Genomic DNA, 17,697 nt, shown 5'->3' with positions numbered 1-17,697 from the left:
TCCTACCTGTCGGTATAATGCGTCTTGGGATGACAATACTATCTATAGCAGCATGCGTCTGGGAAGACGATACAGTCTATCGCAGCATGCTTGTAGGATGACGATCCTACCTGTCGGCATAACGTCTAGGATGACAATACTATCTATAGAGCATGCGTCTGGGAAGACGATACTGTCTATCGCAGCATGCTTCTAGGATGACGATCCTACCTGTCGGCATAATGCGTCTGGGATGACGATACTGTCTATCGCAGCATGCTTCTAGGATGACGATCCTACCTGTCGGCATAATGCGTCTGGGATGACGATACTATATATCGCAGCATGCTTCTAGGATGACGATCCTACCTGTCGGCATAATGCGTCTTGGATGACGATACTGTCTATCGCAGCATGCTTCTAGGATGACGATCCTACCTGTCGGCATAATGCGTCTTGGATGACGATACTATATATCGCAGCATGCTTCTAGGATGACGATCCTACCTGTCGGCATAATGCGTCTTGGATGACGATACTATATATCGCAGCATGCTTCTAGGATGACGATCCTACCTGTCGGCATAATGCGTCTTGGATGACGATACTATATATCGCAGCATGCTTCTAGGATGACGATCCTACCTGTCGGCATAATGCGTCTTGGATGACGATACTATATATCGCAGCATGCGTTCTGGGAAGACGATACTGTCTATCGCAGCATGCTTCTAGGATGACGATCCTACCTGTCGGCATAATGCGTCTTGGATGACGATACTATATATCGCAGCATGCTTCTAGGATGACGATCCTACCTGTCGGCATAATGCGTCTGGGATGACAATACTATCTATACAGAATGCGTCTGGGATGAAGATACTAAGTAATCCAATTTTTTCATTTACTCTAAATAAGTATACAAATAACTTTAAATTAGGCAATTCGCTTGAAAGACAAATACTAGGAAAATAATTTCTTTTCCTCAATTCGAATTAATTTTGGGATTTAATTTTAATAAAAAAATCAGTACCATGTTATTCGTTAAATTCACTGAGAATAAGAGAATAGTAAAGGCTCTTTTGTTCCCTGTTTAAAAAATGGAGTAAATCTTTTTGTGTTTTCGGTCAGTAAGGTTAAACCTGGTAACAGAGTGCAGAGATGTCACACATGTCAATATTGTATAAGTAGCAGTGGTACAGTCCTACCAATGTGGTCACATTTTACTACCTATGGTCAACAGGAATTTTTATTTTTTCATGTTTCTAGCCTTTCTAATTCTTTTATATTTAAATTTAATGTCACTGTCAATGTCACTAAACAGTACAGTTTTCAATGTGAAAATAAAATAAGATTTCAATACAGCACTTTATATTTTGCCCCAATATGTAACTATGGGCACATATTACTCACGCTTGTAAAAAAAATTATTCCGCTAATCCATCGTAAATAATAGAGTTTGTAATACCTCTCCCCCCCACCTTAATTTATTAGGATTTTGAGTGGCCTACCAACATCCGTTTTGTGTGAGAATGTGTTTATTATATCCTCAGGTAATTGCAGATCCCCAAAGAAGATTTAAAATTCTTCAACCGTTGAAAGGTTTGCGTGGGAGTAGATAGTCTTCTGGGACACCCTGTATTTATTTTCCCTTTGTATACCGTTCCTGTCTCTCGGGGATTCACATTTTATGGGCGGATTAGATGCGAGATGTATTTGTGCGATATTCGAGTAACATAACCTAACTTTGGTTTTCATTCTGACAGGAGTATTCCCTGAGTTATCCCAGCAGCAAATTTTTATTTACGCTAATGACATTCTTTTTAACTTAGATGTTTTGTAACATATTCAAATCATACATATTCAAAGTATAGCGTAAAGGGAATAATAGTACTGAAAACATACTATTATATTAATTTTACTTCTATTTTGTCGAAACCGCTGTAAAAACTGCACTCATGAACAAATGCTTCGCACTTGCAAACAAAATATTCAACTCGCTTCTCTTTGCGAGTTCTCCTGTCAAACATAAGTCCTGCTCCTCCGCAAAAATCGAACAATGCTGAACATCCATTTTACAGCTTATTGATGGTAAACGCTAATAGAGCTCCTTCCATTTCAAGCTCGCTCACAAGAACATAAAACAAGATTTGATGAAAACTGCAAGAGTTACATTCATTTGGAATTTGGGCTCTAGATTATATAAGAAATAGAAAATGTAATACGGAAAGAGGTTTGTTATCAGAAGTAGATTAGCTTCCTTTACAGGATGCTCCTTGATTAGTGTATTACCCATAATAACAGGTCCTACACAGTCGTAATTGTTAATTACTGGGATGGTGTCAAAATTTTGCCCAGGAGTGTATAACATTTTCTAGGCACGAGGCTGAGAATTATTGAATGCATGGAAAGTTGCAGAAAACCTATTAGAGGGTTTTCGAATAATATCTGTAATACATACTGATAACTTCAGTGCCGTGCAGTCTATTATAGATAGAGAGACTTTTGATCCTTCCAAACTGATAATGTCCTGGCAAAACGGTTTGAAGTGTACAGGCATGCCCTTCAAACATTCAAGTGGCGCGTCTTTCGTTTGGTTGGGACGATAAAGATGGAACCCACCAGTCATTTTAAACTTGGGTGGATTAAAAAACATTTACATCAAAAGATTTATTAAAACCTCCTCCTAGAAAAATTTATATTTCCCTTTATTAGTTCAAACAAACCTTTTTCTCACTCTCTCTCCCTTATTTCAGTTCAGAAATGCACAGTCTTTTCCTCCTGTATAAGCAAAATCATAATGAAAAGGGAAAAGGGGGGATAACATCTAAAGCATGATAAACTGTTGCGTTTTGATCGATTCCTTACTCTTACTTCTTCCTCCAGTGTGTAGACCTACAAAACCTACAAATTTAGAATAGACTACGTCACAAACGTGTCCCCTAACGGACTTCACTGAAGTTGCATTCAGATAGACAGACAGACTTTCAGGAAAATGAGAAAATCTACCAGCCTACTGGTTGATAGACTTCATTGTCACTCAACCAAATCCCATGTATAGACACACACCTTCAAGGAACTCATTCTTGCCTGTTCAGAAATGAAGTTTTATGCATTCAAGATAGTCTACAGATGAAATAGCTCTCGAAATATTCTACAGATAGTAAACGCTCAGTAGAAGGACTTGCCCATTATCTAAAACGACGTTGTCTAAATATAAATGATGTTACATGGCAAATTTCCTAATCCTATTCGTCGGGATATGTGCAAGTCAAAACTATCACACTTGCAGATAGTCAGTCACACAGAAGAGAAACACTTCGAGAACCTTTAGTAATGGCTAAGCAAAGTATATACAATTCCTAGTTTTTATATCAATTCATTCTAGATATATTACTCTGAGTTAATAGCTTTGCTAAAGCTCTGCCAAATCCCAAGGAGGAACATGTACTATCAATGAATCTTTTCTATATATGCTACAAATAACTGATACTCTGTATCGAAGGACCTAATAAAAAGTAACGAAAACCTCTACAAGTAATCCATGAAATATTGCGTTAAAATAGCATGTGATTTTAGTTAAATAATTCAGGTAAAATTTATTAATCAGAAACTTATCGCAATTTAAATTGTTATAGAACATGCATTAGAATCTTCACTAGAATAAGTGCGAATGAGTAAACTCAGTTCGTTTATCTGCCCGTAATGTAAACAGAGAGTTAATCTAGTGTGTCTAACTTGGTTATGAGCTCTTCTCTCCAAGGTAAACAAGAGAATTTCTGTATCTTGTGCTTAAAATTGTTATTAGCGACACTGACATATTTGAAGTGCAATAAGTGCAAATACAAATATATAACAAATGTTTTGTGGTGAACTAAAGATTATAATTTCACAGATGACGCAGAATTGCTATAAACGAGAAAAAGTGCTAAAATGCACTAAAACTAAATTAATTTTTATTCATTTGTGAAAAAAATTAAAATAGTCACTAATACATCTGTTTACACAACATGGTGTAAATTAGGTCCTGATACGCTTGGATATATTCCAAACGGATTAAGATGTCGATGTATAATTTTTACCTACTTATTCAAATACTTTTGTGGATTTTTTAGAGGATAAAAATATCCCCCCCTTTAAAAGGATGTAGAAGGGGTAACTTAAAATATTCAAATCGCTACTTCTATCTTCTGACTAGCCATTATAAAAACGCCATTAAAAAATTTCCTAGCAGAAGTTGTGGGAAATTAATCCTTTAAATCTTAGGATTTAAATTATGTCCTGATACGCCTGAATATATTCCAAAATGATTGAGATTCAAAGTACAATCTTCACCATACTTGTTAGATACTTAAAACTTTAGTAGATTTTTTCTAGGATAAAATCATCCCTTTCTTTCAAAGAGGGTGGGTAGACGTGGAAAACTTTAAATTTTACAATTGCAACCCCTATCTTGTGACCATATAATATATGTTAATTACATACATGAAACACTCAATCAGCTGTATTACGTGTTTTAATATAAAGCAGGGTAAATATAATGATGATTAATTTCTGGTCTCATAATATAATAAAATTAAAGCATCTGCTTTAGATAGCAAAGAGAAAAACATTATATTTTGAAAATAAAAATTTAAAATAAATTATCAGCTTTGAATTTGGGAACTACTTAAATTCAGGAAACAAAAACATAAACAATGTAGTCCTTGTGATATACTTTTAATCTCCAACCTTAGTACACCATTCCATAAGTTCCGATAAAAAAATTTGAAACAACTATTCAAGAACAATTAATCTAAATCTTTTTATGCTTGGCATGTGTTTTTATGTGTCGTCTTAGTTTTTATTGAAAAGTTTATGTTTTACATGAATGACTCAGATTATTAGGTTTTATACATTTACAACTACAAAAGTCTTAGAAATTACAAAACCAAGTATTTTAATTCTTGCATACTGTATACTTTAAGAGTTAAAAATAGCGTTACTCTCCCCTACACAGCTGTGACGCACTTACTTTTGTGACGTCAGCGATCTTTTAATTATTGATGTCTTATATGAGTCATTGTTATTCCGGAAGTGGGGCCCATCTTCATCCTTTCCTGTCCTTGATGCTCTAAATATATAATGCGTTGAAATATGATACTAAATATTATATTATACTTGTGGAAATACTATATACCATTTTTTTAAACTAGATTACATTCAGTACGTCTTGGTTTCACAAGAAATTAATATCAATATTTTCTACGTTATAAGTAAGCAATTGTTGGACTTTGTTGCACATTTGTTCGGATTTAAATGCGGTTGAAAATGAAGTGAAAATATTGACATTTTATATACAACGTAGGCTTATATATATGTACCTGTTTAATTGTTTCAAGCCTAAACACAACTAGACATTGCTACAACTACATTCCGTCTTTTAGAAAATTTAATACATTTTCAAGGTGGTGTATAAGTATAGCCGTAATGTATTTAACATAACCTACAAAAGAATTTTGTTAAATTTGAACTTTTAAAATTCATGATTCATCAACTAATTACGGACTAGTTGTCAATTAATAATCTATAATTCCTTATTTTACAACTTGATCCTTTGCAAATCGTAAGGAGTCTCACGCTGTAAAAAGTTAAAATTTTAAAAATAAATACACCTCTATTATATTTACAGTGTATAGTGTACACATAGCAATGTTTTGTTCCAGGGGTTCAAAATCTGTATCTGTCTGTATTTTGGCTTTCTAAGACTCTTTTTCCACTGTTAATTTTAAAAATATTTTACGTGATTTTAAAGGTTATTCTAAATTTTTAAGTCACTGTAGTTAATGGTGTATCATGTATATACTTGATATATATTATATAATATAACTGAAATACGACTAGAAATTAATTAGGTAAAAGTTAACAAGCTCTTGATTTGTGCTTCTTAACATTAAATCTCTTTTATAGTTAGATAGTACACAACTGAACTACTACTTGTATTCACGATTCAGTATATCTTTATGTAACATGTATTTTACTCAAACATTTTCGCCTTACAGATTAAAACAAGTCTCTGTTTCGCATTTTTACATGCACGAATACGTATTTGAGCAATCGTGTTTTGGTAAGCAACATTTAATTATTCGGAAGAAATTATCAGTCATTTCAACCTGTAAGTAGCATATTTTCCGTTACACACTGTTACTAGAAATATCAGAAATTAGTGCTTTGTTAATTTTTTTATAAACATTATTTAAAAGTAGGTGAATTAAGATAGGTTTATATAAGCAAATACAATTAATTAACAAGACTTTCTGAAGCTGTGTATATGACTTTCTGGTTCAATCTCTTTAATTAAAAGCTTTCTACCAGTATTAAAAACTTTTATCGTCGTCGTTGAGGCAGGATAGCATAAGCAGCTTAACTACCAACAGTGGAATAATAGAGTGGAACACTTGGAAGTTCGGTCGTTATCAGCCAAGAGTTACAGTATAAACGAGGTCACAGGATAAACTGTAACACTTCGAAGGTCACAAGAGTCATCCTGGCACAACTGTTGCACATCGACTGATTTTCCCGTTTGGGGAATTCTGTTATGTACTGCGTGGCATATTATGAAGCATATTTGAAGCATTGTTTAGAATTCATTTAGTGAACTCTAAAAATGTGTAATATTTAGTCTATTACTTGTCCAATTGAAATAATTTTTTAGACGCTTGAATGCATCATATAAATAAACCCGATTGAGATCGTTAAATCAAAAGTAATTTTATTATTTTGAAAGTAGTAGTCACAGTTTCTTTGAAATTAGAAATTCCCGGGAATTTTTTCCAAAAATACCGGTCTGATGACGGGCCTGCTTATGATGTAGGTCAAGAATTAAAGGTTTAAAATGTTTCTAACTAATACTAATCCTGATATCAATCCAAAATTCAAGGATAATAACTTCAAGGTGACTACCAAGCCGTCACCAGTGGGTACGTGAATGTGGGTTACCAGCGAACGGAAAATCTCTCAGTTACAATTTATCCGTGGAGCAATGATGTTCATGCTGTTAATCATCAGGTATCAGTATCAGCATTTACGAAGCAATAGCTTAGTTTTAATGTAAGTTTAATTTTCATTCGAATTTCTTGCCCAATTTTTAAATACGAGTATGAGTAAATATCCAAATTATCTTAAGACTACAAGTTTATTATCGGTCTTTTTGTATTATTTCACTGCACTCCTCATAATGTAGATATTCATTACTGTTCGATTACTGCTTTATCAATTATTTAAATTATACATATTTTACTACTGAATAATTAATTATTAAGAAATTGGTCAATAAATTAAATAAAACCATTGAAGGAAAGGCTCTTCTTATTGGAATACACTACTTTGTAATAATTGATGAACGAAAAGTTACAATTCTCCAATAATTTTATTTTTAAACACGAGGTCTTTCAGCGTCAAAGATGCCATCGTCAGGTGTAAAACAACAATTTGAATAATATAAATATTTAACATTTCAAATTAATTATCAGCTGAGTAAAGCTTAATACAAGATTTGTTTAATTTAAAGTAAAATAAAATAAATATTAATATATTTATATAAAAGTTTGAGTCAAAAAGAATTTTGTTATATTTTAAAGGAAGGGTGAATTTTGAATCGGTTCCAAAATCATTGTTCAATATTTTATCTTTATATTTTCGTTATGTATAATGTTTCATAAGCGTCAAGTTCTTCTTGCTTATGGACTTTTTTTTAATAATGTGAAATTTTTAAAAGTGTGATTTGTTTCCAATGCATGTTTGGCAATAGCTGATTTTTGAGTTTGTCCGTATTTTTAATATCTTTCGTGTTCTTTAAATCTTTTTTTAATGGTTCGTTTTGTCTGGCCAATATAAATCTTATCACAGATAAGATTAATAAAAACCAGATTGCTCAGTAAACAATAAAGAATTTAATAATGCAGAAAAGAGTTAAAACCCCTCTAAACAATCTCCATTCTTAACTTCTATCCACGTTTCACAAGCTTTGGATGTCCAACAAGTTCAAAAGAATAACTGTCAGCGGGAGAATGTTTGGCAGCCGACCGTAGATCAGCTGGCGAGTCTCATAATGAGATTACTGAGCCAGGAATCTGCTCTGGGAACGCTTACAACCTGTTACGCTACGGTCTGACAAACAGCAACAAGACTTCCAGTGTAAATCTGTTGTAAATTATGAACTGTTTTAGGAGTATATGTTCACAAAATATTGAGTGTTAGCTTAACTGAACATTTCTAAAGTAATGTAAACGTTTACAGAGGTGCTCTAAATTATAAAACTATATCAATATTTTAAAAATTCCTGTTTATATTATTTGTGTTTCTAAATGTTCAATAGCACAGAATTCGTCCCATACATTAGAATTGCTGACACGATTGTAGATAGGTCCGAAATAGCCACTAGCTGTAATATGCATGCTATGTTTGATTTTTGAACTTACTAAAAATGAGGGTTGACACAATTTAATTTTCTGCCTGACTGTTGTGTTATGAGTAAAGTGATCTCAATTATTTGGAAAATTATTAAACAGACTTAAGATAAACATTGGTCTGATGAGCTCATTTCATCGCTATAAAATGATAACCATGCAAAAAGACTGCTATTGCTACAACAGAAGCTATTTTACAAGAAAACCTACTACATCACCAACTTTAACCAAATTAAACAACAGTTTACCGATACTTTTGTATTAGCAATGAGAAAAAACTAATGATTTTCAAACGAATTAGGTCTGCCTGGGTACATGTCAATCCTGGGATTTTACAGGATTAGCCACTATTACAGCAACGTCCACACCAATTAGTAATAGCCTATTACTGGGGTTTTATAATTTTATAATTAAATCGTAATTTTTACCACACGTGATTATTTAGAAATCTTATCCACATACTGCAGTGGGTAAGAGTAAATAATTTATAGCTATGTATCAGCACGATTGCGGCCGCAATTTATGAAATTTGTGGCGACGTTATAAAAGTAAATGGCAAGGTCAAAGTTCGTCGCTGAGGACAATCATTCGTCGGCAAAGACTCCGACTCCAATACACTACTACCAAGCAACTACCATAGTATCCTTACGGTTGGATGGATTTTTGACAAAATAGGAATATAAATACTGTGTGATAAATATTAACCCAGGGTGGGGTTTCAGTGCATGTGTCAAACAACAGGTTAATACCATTTTGTAAAGAATAAGTCTAGACGTCTTATAGTTGGATGAATTTTAGCCAAAATTGACATAACACCAAATAAAAAACCAAATAACAATGCAATGCTCACTTAACAATAAACTGTGTAATTAATTTTCATTATAGTATGAGATGTATCATTGCAAGCCTGGACGTTTTACTTAATTATTTATTAACAATTTAAGGAAATCTCAATTAATAATTTGAATATTCGTTTTCACAAGAAACTAATCTTTTATCCTCATTTAAAGTAAACAATATACCTCGTGCCTAAGTGCTTTAAAAAAAAGTTTATTTGCCACACATATGCTTGAAATGCTTATATGTGTTCGTTAGTTGCTAGGCCACCAACTATGCGTTCTATAACACTGTATAAAGTTTAGTTTGCAACTTAGTATTTTAATTGACTTTTTTAACCATATTGGTAAACAGCAAGTAAAATTTGCATTGCATTTTGTATTTTAAACAATTAATTTGTAACGTCCGTTTATACGGATATTGGGATCGAAAGGGTTAACAGAGTCAATATTACTGAATAAATTCAAAGGCAGTGTCATAAAATTATATATTAAAACTTTATATCAAACAAACAAGAAGTTAGTTCGCTGAGAATATAACACTTTCGTAAGCAGCGACATTAGTGACAAAGTACTTGGAAGCCGATAACAAGGTTACATCTGTGCAAGAATCTCTGACGACGTTTCGCGCCGTTAAATTATTATCACTAACTGCGTCTGACGTTTACTGGATTTAACTGTTGTCAAAGTTCGTAAGGAGTTAGTACGTTATAAATCATTTAAATTTATAAATACAATAATTATTTATGAGGGAACAAACCACTAGAAGATAACACTTTATATTAACTACTAGCTGTTTCCCGCGGCTTTGCACGCTTTTCGTAAGCTTTGCCCGTGTATGTGAACTTCTGGTTTAATTGAATTATATTTACAACGCCGATGTAGAGTTTACCTTGTTGCCACGATCAAGAAAATATGTTTATGTTTATAGCCATTGTGCACGTAAATGTACTTTATTGTAAAGTGGTCTAACACTCAAACTTTAAGTTCAATCAGAAATGTATCTTAAAGACAAATATACATAATAACTTAGCACCTTCAAATAGTGTTTGGCTATGTAATATACGTAACTGTCTCTTAATTGCAGTTTATAGTGTGCAGGCGCTTTGAAACCTTTTATCTTTTGCAGCGCCGCTTGGTGGTGAGTTACATCAATGGGCATAGCTTATAAACCTTCTCCGTGGAAAAATACGTATACATACACATTTTCATAATGGTCTGTCTAATATTTTGCGATTCCATAAAGGACAAAAACACAAACATTCATTTATATATATATATATATATATATATATATATATATATATATATATATATATAGATATATATATAGTTCATTACAGCGATTGTTTTATTTAAAATTCTCATTTGGGAACCAAAGGAAAGTATTAAATCAGAAAACTCCATATTCATATGGGAAATGGTATCGAGTTATATTCGAAAATGATGATAAACTGTTGAATTGTCAAGTTAACCACGTAATATTGGTATGTTAAAACATTGATATCGTCTAATTGTCCATAGTAATGCAACTTTAGAGACCAGTTGGCCGTAACTCCGAGAGATTTAACCAGAGCCTCTAAGAATGTGCGTGCAACAATTTCAGTGCAACCAGTCCAGTAGTTTTTACGTTACTGAGTAGCACACATACTAAAAAAAACACAGACACCATTAGACTTTTATATAGATTTGTAAAACCCGTAATTGTATTAATGGCAATCGCAGCCTTGTACGAACAAGTCTGTTTTAGTTTAAGGAGTGATTACTCCAGAAAGATATTAAATATTTATTTATTCTGTAATGGTCCGGTTTATTCCTAATTGAGCGAACATTAAAACATTAAAAGAGACTACCTGTCTTGTAATGGATTGTTTAATAATTTAATTGTATTTTATGACGTCTTATATGAAATTATAATGCATAATGCCTAAAGTTTATTAAAGCCATTATGACCCCTGCAATGTTTGTTTCTAACCTTAAATTATTAAGGAGACGCCATGATGTTTACACCCTAATACTCAACAGTTTATACTTTCTGAGTGTATCATTATTGTACTTAGCTATAAAAAAACCTTTAAATTTAAAAACATCTTAATTATGAGATGCTAACTCAATTTCTGTATCATGCATATTGTATAAAATGTTTGAATAAATTAGTTAACTTGTCGTTGTGCTCTTTCTGAATAAGATGTTAAATGTGTCTTGTAGCTCTTTTTTATTATAAAACAAGTGAATGTTAAACCTATGAAATATTTTAAAGTAATTAACTATAGATAAATACAATTTTTTGAACGATGAGATAAGGGCTATAGATTCGCAATGAAAAATAAATCATTTGCATACATCTAAATGTTTATGGTGAGTGTAATTCCATTTTCAAATCTCTCCCTAATTTATTTTTTCTTACTAAGCAAAATACATCTAAGATAAAATAATTATCTTACTGCAATGTATATCGGGTTTGATAGTAACCTAAATAAATAAAACAAGACAAAAACTCTGCATTCTAATTCAACAATATAACTTTGATTTCTTTCTGACGTTCTACTGTAAAAGTTACATTGTCTACTTGTCCGTCTCTGTGTTAGTTGAGTTTATTCCTCTTCAAATTGAAACATCGTCGCATATTTATTTAATTCCTCAACTTATGGTGTTAGTAAAAATGTGTCGAACTAAAATAGTACATAGGGAGATATGTTAAGCACAAGTACACAATGATTTATATTTCAATGTTACTTCTACATAAAACTTTCCTATTTGAAAACACAAACTATGTAGAAAAAGAAATTTCTCCTTACCAAACAGAATAACTTTACTCACTATGTTTGTAGTTTAAGTCTCTTTGTGACTTGTTCAAAGTATTTTTGAACTTTTCATTTGAAAGAAGGAACGAAGATTTGAAAAAAGTTTTCAGAATGTAAATACCAAAAATGTTGTATGAATTAGTTCACCTCCAAAAAATATTCCATATTCCTCAGAGAGATTTCGTACTCTAATAGATGGATGTAAATTGGATTAAATATCATGACTGAGAGAGGAAAACGATAAAGAAAACACATTTTTGGGTTAATGAATCAGAATGTAAATATTTAGATGCTTTTTTGTATATGTAATTGATAATAGTCGTAACGTTGGAAGCAACGCATTTTTATTTAGTGCAAAAGTCTCAGTCTCACAGCCAAGTCCCTAATTAGCACTTGGTCGGACAAATTGAATGTAGTTGTTCCCTATAGGACCTTTGTGAGGTTCACTGCAGTTCTGTAATGGTGTCGCTTTGTCCCTAACTGTTGTTTTTATCAGTTATCTCAATAACTGATCTCTTGCAGCCATTTGATGCTCGTTAACAGTGTTTATCCATACTTTCGTAATCTGTTCTGATGTAGTTATAACACATTTTTGTACAGTGAAAATGTATCTTGTGGTACATCTTGTTACTCAAACTCAATAAACTAGATTACCAACAATTCCTGTTTTCTAAGACAGAGTAGCCTACTTTTATGTTTTTTAGTGTTACGTATCATTATTGGCGCAGTGGTGGGTACGACGGTTATCGCAAGATAACCAAATCAAATAATGTCGAGCGTGGCTGCTGCTTGGATGGGTGACCACTGAGCGATCCTGTCCTTGCAAGCAGCCCGTTTGCCCTGCCATTGGTGGTGGTTCGGAAGTCACCTTTAAGCCGTTAGTCCCCAGGTTAAGTGTTAGAGAAGACTTCTTAGCCACAGTTTGTCTGGTAAAATAAGACATTTTTAAGGCAGTGATTACGATATTAGTACAATTTTCATATTTTATATCAACGATTGGTTGGTAGTATTATTTTATATAAGTACCTATAAATTGCTGTCTAGTTTTTTTATGACTAGTTTCATTTACAAATTTGAAAAAAACACTCCAATAAAATACTTTTTTATTTTTTATGGCCTTTCGTGAACACATCATCAGGTCTTGATTAAGTTATGTCGGTCTCTGTTGGTGTGTTTCCTTGAACACGGAAGACCTCACAAAAATAAAAAAAATATTATTGGAGTGTTTTTTTTTTTCAAATTTATAAATAATTCCAATAAGAAAAGAGCTTCTATAATAGCTTCATTAAGTACAATTGGTGGATTCGTTAATAAATACATTACAATTCGTGTCGGCAAACGTGGATTAAGTAAATGTATCTGTTTTATATTTATTATTAATATTTCGTGAAAATACAAAGCTAAATACTTAAGAAAATAGGGAGTTAGTAAACATAAAAGACTATCATACTCAAAGTATAAAGTGTGTACAGGTAAATATTTAATAGTGTTAATGGCTTCAATATTTGTATTATATATGAAATATAACACCGATAAATTGTTTTAGAGGTGGTTTGTAGAGAAAAAAATAAAACTATGTATAAGTGAATTTTACATTTTAATTCATTTTTCACAATTTGCTTAAATTAACCAAACTATATATTGTTATACAATGATAGATTAGAACTGTGTGAACTGACAAGAAGTCAAATTGCTGACCTGTGCTGAGAACATAACTCTAACGTAAGAAATGACAAAGTTACTTGGTATCAGACAACAAGTTGGGAGCTGTGCGAGAATCTCTGGCGACATTTCGCCTAGTTACATTATCAACACTGACGCCTTCTGATTCTCACTGAATTAAGCACTGCCAAAGTTCTAAAGGAGTTAATATTGATAGTTAGGATTATTCAGTTTTTACCCCTTCCTTTAGCTATAATCTGCCACTATTAGAGTCACTGGTATTGTTTAGAAGATTTAAAATTTAAAAACTCTATCAGTTGCAATTAGTTCAATTATTTGTCTGACTCAACAAGTTTTATGACATTGGGATGAAATAATCGCTGACACATAATCCGTTACATTCATTGAGCAGTAGCTTTACTTTTGGCTTGAAGCTACCCATTTTACTTAATTTTAATATACTTTTTGTTACATTATGTTGTAACATACTCCATATTAAGAGTTCATGTAGATATTTTTAAGCGCATGTGAAACAGAGCTTAAAAAAATAGGTGTGGTATAGAATACCTACAATATAAATGGGTGCGTAATAGAATACATTTTATTGACATGGGGGCGGAATGGAATATCTAAAAGAGAAATAGGTGTGAAATAGAATATCTATAATAGAAACGGGTGCGGAATAGAATACACATTATATATATATATATATATATATATATATATATATATGTCTGCTGAATAGAATACTTATAATAAAACTGGGTGCGGAACAGAATACCTATAAAAGAAAAGGGTTTGGAATAGAATATATAAGAGAAATTGGTGCGGAATACATACCTACAATAGAAATGGGTGCATAATAGAATACATAAAATAGCCAAGGGTGCGAAATAGAATATCTATCTATAAGAGAAATGGTTGCGAAATAGAATATCTATAATAAAATAATAAAAATGGGTTCGAAATAGAATACATATATTATAAATGGGTGCGGAATTCAAAAGAGTTTAAAATATTAAATCATTTGTAATAAAATAGAAGAACAAAATATCAATAGAAATGTTGTTACAAAACGAAGTAATCGTTACCAACAATTGTAAGGTTGAAGTTTGGAGATGACTGAAGTTTCCCAAGCTTCCTTTAAAATAAGCTGACCAACATTTTATATATCTTTTGTAAAAGTTATAAATCTTTGTTTAATCAATTGTTTAACAATTTGACTGTGTCATCAGACATACAACACAGAGGCAGTGGCTGTGGGTAGTCGGTCTTACTCAGTACAGACCAGCACTTTAGTTAACGTGGCAAGCTTTAATAAATACAAATTAATTCGTTAAACGTGTCTCGACTTCTTCCAAAAATAACCACTAGTTTTTAATTTTATTGATTTAATAAAATCCTAATAATATTATAAATGCGAAAGTGCTTTTGTTTGTTTTACTTTCACGCATAAACTATTCAACCGATTGAACTTAAATTTTACATGAACAGCCTTATGCTCCCTGAGACGAATATAGGACTATTCTTATTTCGAAAATCGCTACGGGCTACGCCCCTCTGGTCTCTATAGCAGTTAAAATCCGATCTTGCTCTCTAAAGTTGCAAAACATTAATTAAACAGAGCATGTTAAATGTAATCAACTGTCCTGTGAAAACATTGATCAATGACAGCACGATCATAGGTTTCATTAATGTAAACACATTTTCAATTTGCTTACATTTACAGAATGAAAGCATGTGTGCTTGATAGTAACAACACTTCTTATTTCAACACCGTGGAAACAAGGCAAACAAATTGGTTTATTTTGGATTTTACTTAATGAACAAAATTTTGAATGCACTAAGACACTGAATTAGGTTTAGACATTATGGGACGGTGTATTTACAGTAGCTGAAGGAACAAAAACTGAGGGACTGGGCATTAGCATAATTTAACACACCATTCACTCCGTGAATACAATAAGAGAAAAAAAGCGAGCGCAGTGACTCTGTGATTATAGCAAGTGGAATTACAAAGCAATACACAAAACACTAAATGCAATTTTTATTACAGAAAATCGTCGAGAGGGTCATGACATACATTTCTCACTGTGTCATCATTTTACACATTAGGTATATAAATACTGATATAATTCCTAGACTGGACCAAGTAAATAGTATGATATAGAAAAGGTGGGTTGGGAAGCAAGAACATGTAATTTACTGTACCATGTATCATCTTTAGCAATGGATGACACCTGTCATAATATAAGTATTGTAATGTGTTAGTATTAGTAATTTTTAATTTTCAATAACAATACATATAAAAATACAATTTAGAAAACTTTAATGTTTAGAATCCAACCTAATTACATAACTATATATTGTTTCTTGTGGCAAAGTAGAAAACTCCAATTTTATGATGGAAATATAATTAATTTGAACTAGTGCAAAACCTAAAATGAGGCTTACTGGAAATTTTGCTTAACAGCAGGTCCTCTTAATCGTGAACACTAAAAAATAAGTGCATTCTGAATATATGACTAATTAAATTTTTAAATATCATAGGGCCTATCGTATAGGTCATCGCAGGCAGGTTTCCTTTCCATCAAGAGATCACCCGATTCCATGAAAAATTAACATAAAATATCGTCTAAAACGCTTTTTAGCCTCTTAGGCATTTTATGGTATTTACAAGATTTTCGATTATAGTTGAGAAACCTCGAATCTAGAAGACTAACACTGGCGGTAGCGGTGGAGAGAATTGGCGAATGAGTGGTTGCCCGAAATGAAATATTTAATGTCTGAGGGTAGTATTGTGAAAGAACGTAAAAACTAAAGATTTATTCTATGTGGCTTTTACAATATAATTTTTAATTTTTCAATGGCAATAAAAGTTTTAAATTTGACTTTAACTTTGTATTACATCAAAAGTGCTTGCACTATGAAAGCTACTAACTTCGACTTTGGAGTTCCTCTAGAATGATGTAAAATTGGTGAAGTATTACTTAAATCATGGGAGCAATACAATCAAAATACAATCAAATACACAAAATGTTGCATAGGAATTTTGGGCTAGGCCGCGGGTACATGCTAGTACCAATACAATTTTAAACGCTGTATAAATTTAAAATCCTGGACACAAATTATAATTCGTTTCTTACAAAACAAAGATTTGAACGTTTCTCTTTCAGATAAATTAAAATTCATTTCCACCTTACTATATACTATAGTAGATGCAAGCAAACAGTCCAACTGTGGGAAGGCAACAGATGTTCCTCAGTACCCGCCAACTGAGCTGAAGAAAGATAGTATAATGTAATAGCTACATCTACAATATATTATACTCTAGTAGATGCAAGAACACAGTTGAACTGTGGGAAGGCAACAGATGTAATATAAATGTAATGTAATGTAATAGCTACATCTATACTATATACTCTAGTAGATGCAAGCAGACAGCCGAACTGTGGAAAGGCAACAGATGTTCCTCAGTACCCGCCAACTGAGCTGAATAATAATAGTATAATGTAAAAGCTACATCTATACTACATACTCTAGTAGATGGAAGCAGACAGCCGAACTGTGGAAAGGCAACAGATGTTCCTCAGTACCCGCCAACTGAGCTGAATAATAATAGTATAATGTAATAGCTACAACCATACTATATACTGTACTCTAGTATATGTAAGCAGACAGCCAAACTGTAAGAAGGCAACAGATGTTCCTCAGTACCCGCCAACTGAGCTGAATAATAATAGTATAATGTTATAGCTACAACCATACAATATACTGTACTCTAGTAGATGCAAGCTGACAGCCGAACTGTGGAAAGGCAACAGATGTTCCTCAGTACCCGCCAACTGAGCTGAATAATAATAGTATAATGTAATAGCTACAACCATACTATATACTGTACTCTAGTATATGTAAGCAGACAGCCAAACTGTGGAAAGGCAACAGATGTTCCTCAGTACCCGCCAACTG

The sequence above is a fragment of the Homalodisca vitripennis genome, chromosome 2, assembly GCF_021130785.1.
Source record: "Homalodisca vitripennis isolate AUS2020 chromosome 2, UT_GWSS_2.1, whole genome shotgun sequence".
Taxonomy (NCBI): domain Eukaryota; kingdom Metazoa; phylum Arthropoda; class Insecta; order Hemiptera; family Cicadellidae; genus Homalodisca; species Homalodisca vitripennis.
This window is presented reverse-complemented; position numbering follows the sequence as displayed.